Source organism: Rutidosis leptorrhynchoides, chromosome 1, assembly GCF_046630445.1.
Source record: "Rutidosis leptorrhynchoides isolate AG116_Rl617_1_P2 chromosome 1, CSIRO_AGI_Rlap_v1, whole genome shotgun sequence".
Classification (NCBI taxonomy): domain Eukaryota; kingdom Viridiplantae; phylum Streptophyta; class Magnoliopsida; order Asterales; family Asteraceae; genus Rutidosis; species Rutidosis leptorrhynchoides.
Window position 1 is genome coordinate 358351554 of NC_092333.1, and position 8057 is coordinate 358359610.

The following is an 8057-nucleotide window of genomic DNA, read 5'->3' on the forward strand; positions in this document are numbered from 1 at the left end:
CTTTTTGGTATTCGACAAGTAGCACAGGCAGTGAGTTTGGGCAGTTTTGATGGCTTTTTCCAGCTGTAATTAGCAGCTAAAAGTGACGGTTGAGTGGTCTGATCAAGCAGCAACAACAGCCTAAAAGGCTTCGGCTTGTTGGGTATTGGAAATCAAAACAAAAACAGCTGTAGCAGTTAATTGGCAATGAAGATGTTGATAGTGGGTTATGGTGGAGGTGATCACAGGCTGCAACAGTAGCCAACACAAGAGATTCTTGGGCTGATCTAAATTTAATTTAGATTAAGTGGCCCTTTCCAATTTGAGTGGGCTTAAACAAATTAGACTAACGATCTGGATTCAAAGTAATGAAGTCTAATTAATACGAAAACAATAGTAGCCAAAATTTGTAATCACCAAACTGCACAAGTGGGGTTTGTAGAGTTGGTGTTGTCGGCCACAATAGGGAAACTAACATGCAACACTATTATTTGTTTATTATCAATTGGGGTTTGGAAATAAAAGTAAAATAGATGGAACAGAAAGCAGTTTGTAACAATGACTTCAGTTGTTTACAGTTGAATGATCATAACTGTAGTAGCGAAGAGAGAAAAAAAATATATAGAAAGAAAGAAATGAAGAAGAAAGAAATGTGTGGTTTTGTATGTTGTGGTGTATATCATACAAGAAGTAGTGGACAAGGAGTATGCAATGATAATGACGATTGATGGTGGTTCGAGGTTGTTCAGGAAACCGAAGAATACATGTTGTGGTGGTTGCAAGTGGTGATGATAGTTCCATGGTGGTATCGTTGGTGATGATTCAAAAGGTGATTGTGACGGGTTGGAACCGAAACAGCAACATAAGTAGCAGCTTGTTTAGCTCAAAAGTTTAAATAGATTTGTTCATGGCGGGGTAGCGACAACTGTGATAGGTTTCAAGATGGATGACGGTTTACGATAGTGGTGAAAGGTGATTCATGGTGATGGTTGGAGTGTGGTTGAAGAAGAAAGATAATCGGGTTGTTTTCGAGTTAAAGTGGGTTTGTTTAATGATGGTGGAAGGTGGCGGATTATGGTAATCATGATGGTGGTGATTCAAGGTGAACGAAGGTGGTTGCTCGTAGTGGTTCAAGGGCGACCGAGGTGGTTGCCGGTTTATGGGTTTTGAAGATGGGTCGTTAACATCTTTGTTAATCGAGCATCTCTATAAGTATACATATTTGTAGTAGTAATATGATTAGTTTAATAATAATAATTAATAATTAATAATAATAATTAATATAATAATATTTGTAATTCAACTTGATTGAATCAAGTACAGTAAAATCCAATGAGCCAAATATCATGCATAGTTCAGCAGTCGGATTCCTTGTACTCTTGCTACCGACAGTTTTTACAAACTGTGTATCGTCCACTATTTGAAATCAGTGGCGGATAAAAGTCTTCGGAAAAATCCCAAATTTTTAGATTAACTATATTTATTTATTTTGGTCATTATGGTATAAAATTCGATCCTTAATTTGTTGAATAAAAATTACATCAACTGTCCCTCTCAATTCTCGGTAAAATATAAAAAGTGTAGAAATTTATTATTTAGCTTCTACATATATTTTTAATAAGCCTAAAATTTATATAACTAATTTTCGGATCACCCTTTATTTTAAAATCACATAAGTTTGAATTTAACTTGCTTAATCTCAATCGGAACATCAAACGAGTATTACAATCATTTACTGTTTAATTAATATACTTTATTTATATATATAAATATATTTTAAATAATAATTATTATAATATCCTATTTTTATATTATTAATTTTAATAACAACAACATATAATACTTCAAATTATATTTTGAATTATTACTTATATATATATACATACATATCTATTTACAAATAGTTGTTCGTGAATCGACGGGAATGGTCAAAGGTTAACTGGATCCATGTAAACAGTTCAAAAATTTTTAAGACTCCACATTACAGACTTTATCGTGTCGAAAATGATAAATCGTATCGAGAGTTTGGTTTAAAATTAGTCGAAATTTTCCGGGTAGTCACGGTACCTACCCGTTAAAGAAATTTCGTCCCGAAATTTGAGTGAGGGCGTCATGGCTAATAATAAAAAATATTTTCATGACGAATATGAGTTGATAAGTAGAGTTTTATCATTATTGAGTAATATAGATAAAACGATTTGATTATGTGAAGCGTATGAGTGAAGCTGTCACAAAAGATTGAGATAAGATTTAACTATTGACGTAGTCATGGTGAATTTCCAGAATTCAAGAGTTTTAGAGGAAATCTTTGTAATATGATTTGGTTCTACGGTAATTAAGGAAATTAGAACCTTCTTTGATTAGATGCAATAATCTATTTCTATTGATCTGTCGGATATTTCACTATAAATCCACTATCTTCGTTTCCTTTATATTTTGGAGTTTCATCCTCTTGTTTTCTCTTCCCAACTTTAAGTCAAGCGAAAAATGGTCCAGAATTCATAGGTATGGAATTTTGAATGAACATGGCTAATGTTCTAAGAGAGAGATTGTAATAGTACGATCTTGATTGGTTAAGTTACCAGAATTCAAGAGAAAAGATAGAATTATCAGGAAGATATGTTCTCGATATGTTTATATATTAGATAGAATGTAAGAGTCGTGTAACATGGCACATGATGATGTTATAGTCTGTGAATCATCATGTTTCATTAGAAACTCAGCATGACTTACTGTAATATAATCACGTTGATCAAGTGTCATTATATTATACTAACTCATGCTTCAATTCCCAACACTACTTCGAAAACATTCATACTTTAAACTTGAAGGTTTCAGAATTTAGAAACTAATACAGTTTCTTTTATGATATAACACTAATTTTGCGAAGAGATAAATGATTCCAGATAAGAATAGTTATGAAAATATCTTCAGAAATATCGAGGATATTTATAATGAAAGATACGATGATATCTTAGAATTTCTAATATCGATGGATGATGGAGAAGATTTGTCCGTATTGATTTAGAGTTAAGATCAAGATATTTGATAATGACTTCAGTAGATACTAAATCATTTAGATTCTTTGAGGGCATGTTTAGTCCTTGTGATTTGTCCACTACCTCCTTCATGGTTTGCTCAATCCGTTTTCCAGTTCCAACTTTTCTAGAGGTTTGCTAACATACTATTCTTTATCATCGCTTTCGACTGTTAATTTCGTTTACAGTTTTTGCTGCTTCATCAGCATTTTTCCAAATTTCAAGTATTGATTCGTAGACTGGTTGCTTTTCAGAGTTTCAGAATTGAAGATCAAAATTCCAGGAGTTACACGTTATATATATCTGTTGAAGTGAAAACGTTGCAAGATTCGAGATTGATGATTAATGCTTCTCGGTAGTTGGTATGGCAATTCTCGTTACAAGGTGCGGATGAGTATATGATATGGTTTTAATGAACAGATATAATGGTTCTTCGGAGAGACTTAAGCCAATGATTAATGAAGTTGCTGGTAAGTTTACTGCTAATGTGGTGGAATATAAACGGTTTTTCAGTAATGATGATGAAGGGGAAAACGTATATATCAAAGTTATAATAAGACTTATTCGAATGAAAAATTGAAGTTGATTTGCTGGAGCTATGACAAAATTGGGTAATTTGAAAAAGAATTTCAATGTTATTTTCGGTAGTAACAATGCCAAAGGAGCTAGCAAAGATACGTGTTAAACGTTTACTTAAGTTCCGAGTATTTTCAAGTGCATAACTATATGCATAAATCTTTCCTTCCGTAGATGAGATGCAGTTGATTCATCCTCTCGATTGAGGTGTTTTCAAGAATCATGAAAGGTTTGAACGCAGATTGTAATCATCAAGATACAAATGAGGTTTAAGATGAAATCAAGTGGAAACTTGAAAAAAATGTTTTGTTTCATATGTTATAATTAATATTTTAATTCATTTTAATTGTCCAATGTTAATAGTCCACAGTTAGTAATTTCAACAATATATATATATAGTTTAATATATAATATTCAAATTAATTAATACGTTTCGTGACCCATTGTATACATGTCTCAGACTCGATCACAACTCAAAATATATATATTATTGTAGAATCAACCTCAACCCTGTATAGCTAACTCGAGCATTACTGCATATAGAGTGTCTATGGTTATTCCAAATAATATATACAGATGCATCGATATGATATATCAAAACCTTGTATACGTGTCCCGATTTATATGATGATATATAAAGTGCGTAAAATAAATAACAGAAATAAAATGACGATAAATAAAATTTCGAGAATTAAAATTGCGATAAATAAATTGCGATAAATAAAGTGTAATCTGTTAGCTAGGACTTTGTTAGCGTGGATTCTTAACAAAATTTCTCATAGTTAATTTGTTTGTTTCTAACAAATTTTATTTTGTCCAATGTTTTCTTCATTATGCCACTTGTTGGATTCTGATAAGTTAAAATCCAAATATGAAATTGAATGAAAATGGTTATTCTGCGGTGAATGGATACGTATATCTGTGGATGTATGTAGGATAGTAAATGATCGTTGAATCAGATTCGAAGAATGTACAATGTAACTTATTAATGTGAAATCTAAATATTCTTCGGGTATTACCTACCCGTTAAAATATTTTCACCATTAACAGTTTGTTCAAAAGAATTTTTAATTACAATATTTATGAAAACATATATACATATATATTTTCTTCAGATGTAATCATGGATTTAATGAGTTAATATGATATTAAACTCATTTGGTTTTCGGTTGGATTTAGAATGAATAATCTCTAAAACATTAGAAATTACATATTCGTCATGCAGAACGAAGATAAATGATGTAGAACGAAGATTATGCTCGAGGTATAGATTGTGATATTGTGGCGTGTGATGCAAATGTTGTTGTTGGTAGTACTGGTGCTGTCGGTACTGATGTTGGTGGTACTGTTGTTGAAGCTGGTAAGTTTTACACCATATTCTCTGTAGCGACCCCGACAAATCGTCAAGTGACGGCGTCAGCTACGTGGGTCCCATTACCTGATTATAAGTCTTTAAGATAACGTTTGACCAAAATATGTCGCCTTCATTTCAAAATAAGGATTGTTTCAAAGTTTACAAGAATTGTTCAACCAAAAGTTAAGTTACAACGTTATAAGTACGATTGAAATCTAGGCGACACGGTTTAAAGTAAAGTCAAAAGACGCTCCATGAAATGCATGTATACTCGACATCGGACGCAAGTATCAAATAGTGAGCGGAAGCATGTATCACATATCGTGCAAGACCTGAGAAAAACATAGAAATCTGTCAACGAAAACGTTGGTGAAATCATAGGTTTAGTAAGTATTAAACGTTGTTTTTGAACCACAAGATTTTGTATTTCCATAACGTAGATTATCCAAATCATTTGCATTCCAAAAGTGTTGTTATACGCGAGCACTCAATTATCAAAACTTAACCAACGTTACCCCATCACACAGTGCTAGAACCCACACTAAAACACAAAAATATATTTCATCCGCATAACGGTAGCGAACCGTCCGAATGAGGGTTTGTTAAACCCGTATGGCCACACAATATAAGTTCTCGCTTACACCCTGCAAGTGTAACTAATGATAATCGAATTGAGGCATTTTTGTTCTAACTCGCACGTGGAATGTTTGTTTTCACACTTGTGTTCAAAACATAAAAGTAAGTAGTACAAGATGTAACAAAGTATATGTTTTCTCAGCCCACGATTTAAAAGTATAAAAGTTGTTGAAAAGGTGGGACTATGATCTCACCTTGAGCGCGAGAGTTAATAAAGTACTTCAACAAGTAAACGCGTGCAAAGACAAAGCTAGTCTTGACCTAAACATATAGGTTATATCAATATCGGTAAGCACAAACGGTCAAAGATGTTCAATTAGTCCTATGGCTCGTTACGACTCGATTATATTAACATGTGAATCAACTAGTCAAGTTTCATGCAAGTTACAAGTAAATAATCATGTTAGAAAGGTTGCATAAGTATTTGGTTAAGTTTGACAAAAAGTCAAACTTGATCGGGTCAAAGTCAACGGAAAAGTCAACGGGGTCGGGTTGGGTATCCGACAATTTTTCTAAGTTATATAATCATATATGAGCATGTTGGCCAAGTTTCATGTTAATCGGAGGTCCGTAGCATAGCAAACATTTTACGTCAAAAGATCAAAGCAAACAGCCCATTTTAGTGTATCAGGACGGGGTCCCAAAAATCAGGACGGGGTCCTGATATGAAGAGTGGGACGGCGTCCCAATTGTCAGGACGGCGTCCCAATATGAAGGGTGGGACGGCGTCTAGGTTGTTGGGACGGCGTCCCAAAAGGCTTACAGGTCCTGTTTGCAGAAAACACAAGGCACGAGCCAAACTTCAATCAATCCTAGTTTATGATCCGCAAACAATTAAGACATGTATTTTATATCACCGGAAAGCTCTTTCGACAAGGAACACAACTAGATACATTTCCTAAATCAAATTTACCATTTTAGACAACAAAAATCTCGTCGAAAGTTCGTTAAATGTTCCAAAACAAGGTTTCAAGTTCATCAATTGCAATTCAAGTTTCGGGAATCCAATTTATACATATGATATGCCGTTTTGAAGGTAATGAAATGTGTAATACAACTAAACACTTATCAATAACATTAACAAGCATTCAACGCATCAAAAGTTCGTTTTAAGAGTTGTCAAACCCTAACCAAACCTCAAAATCACTAATCATGTTAATGTAAGGTTTTCATGTCAATCAACACACCAAAACGAAGCTATTGAAGTAACTAACACTTTGAACACACAAACATTAACATCTAAACACATTTCATATTCCAAAATCAAAGATTAAGCATACACTTTTCATTATCAAGCTAGTTACACCTAAACATCAAGATCGAGCATACAAATCATATATTCATGTTATACACGAGCCATAGACACTAACTAACAACATATCAAGTCAAAAACACGAATTTGAGAAATCTAGAGTTTTAGAAATGTTACCCAAAATCGATGAAGTTAGTATCAAATCGTAGAGAATGACGAGAGGATTAAGAATATGTAGTCGGATTTGTTGTGAGCTTCCAAGATTGAATTTAGATGATGAATGAATGGAATGGGTTTGTGTGTGTGTTCTTGAGATGGAGAGAAAAGAGATGAGGGAGATGATGGAATGAAAAATGGGTTGACTAGTTGACCTAGTCAACTAGTTTGCCCATTTGGCAACTCCGGTCCCTCGAGTTTCAAAGCGGGTGCGGGATTTAACCGATCGAATATTTTAAGTTACACGGGAGTACGGGAGATATTGAAATCCGATAACGAGAATATTTAAAACGTTACATAACAAAGGATACGAATCTAGATACGAAGGGTATTATTTAAAAAGAAAAAGACGGGCGTTAAAATAATTTAACGGAAAAATGCGGGATGTTACATTATCCACACCTCAAAAGAAATTTCGTCCCGAAATTTAGTTGGAAGTAATAATCGATGCCTCTCACTCGAGACCGGAGATGTCAATGCTATGAATAAGTGAAGGTACGTCCTTGAGTGTTCTCACGAATTTGGATTTTTACGATCCCCGGTTTCAACTGGTTTTCCTATGAAGAGAAGTTTGTCATCGATAGTTGATGTATCTAGCAGGATTGCACGTTCCTGTTCCGCAGGACACGTTTCTAAGTTTGTTACACGAAATGTAGGGTAAACGGAAACTTAATTGTGTCGGAAGTTCTAAATGATAGGGAGTGGTTCCAATACGCCCCAAGGTTTCAAAAGGTTCGATATTGCGGATATAGCCTTTCTCGATTTCCCAAAATGGATTACACCTTTCCAAGGTGCGGTTTCTCAATATTACGCGGTTACACACTGGGATTTGTGAGGTTTTCATCTAAGTTTGGTATAACTCTTTTGGTGACTATGGGTTGTCTCGAGCCCTTCTCGGACTTGAATGATCTCAATTGTTGTTTCTTGATTGAGTTCAGATTCTGTGTTTTGTTTACCACATGCGTTGGTTAAATGAACAGGGGTACGACATTAGCGGTCATATAGG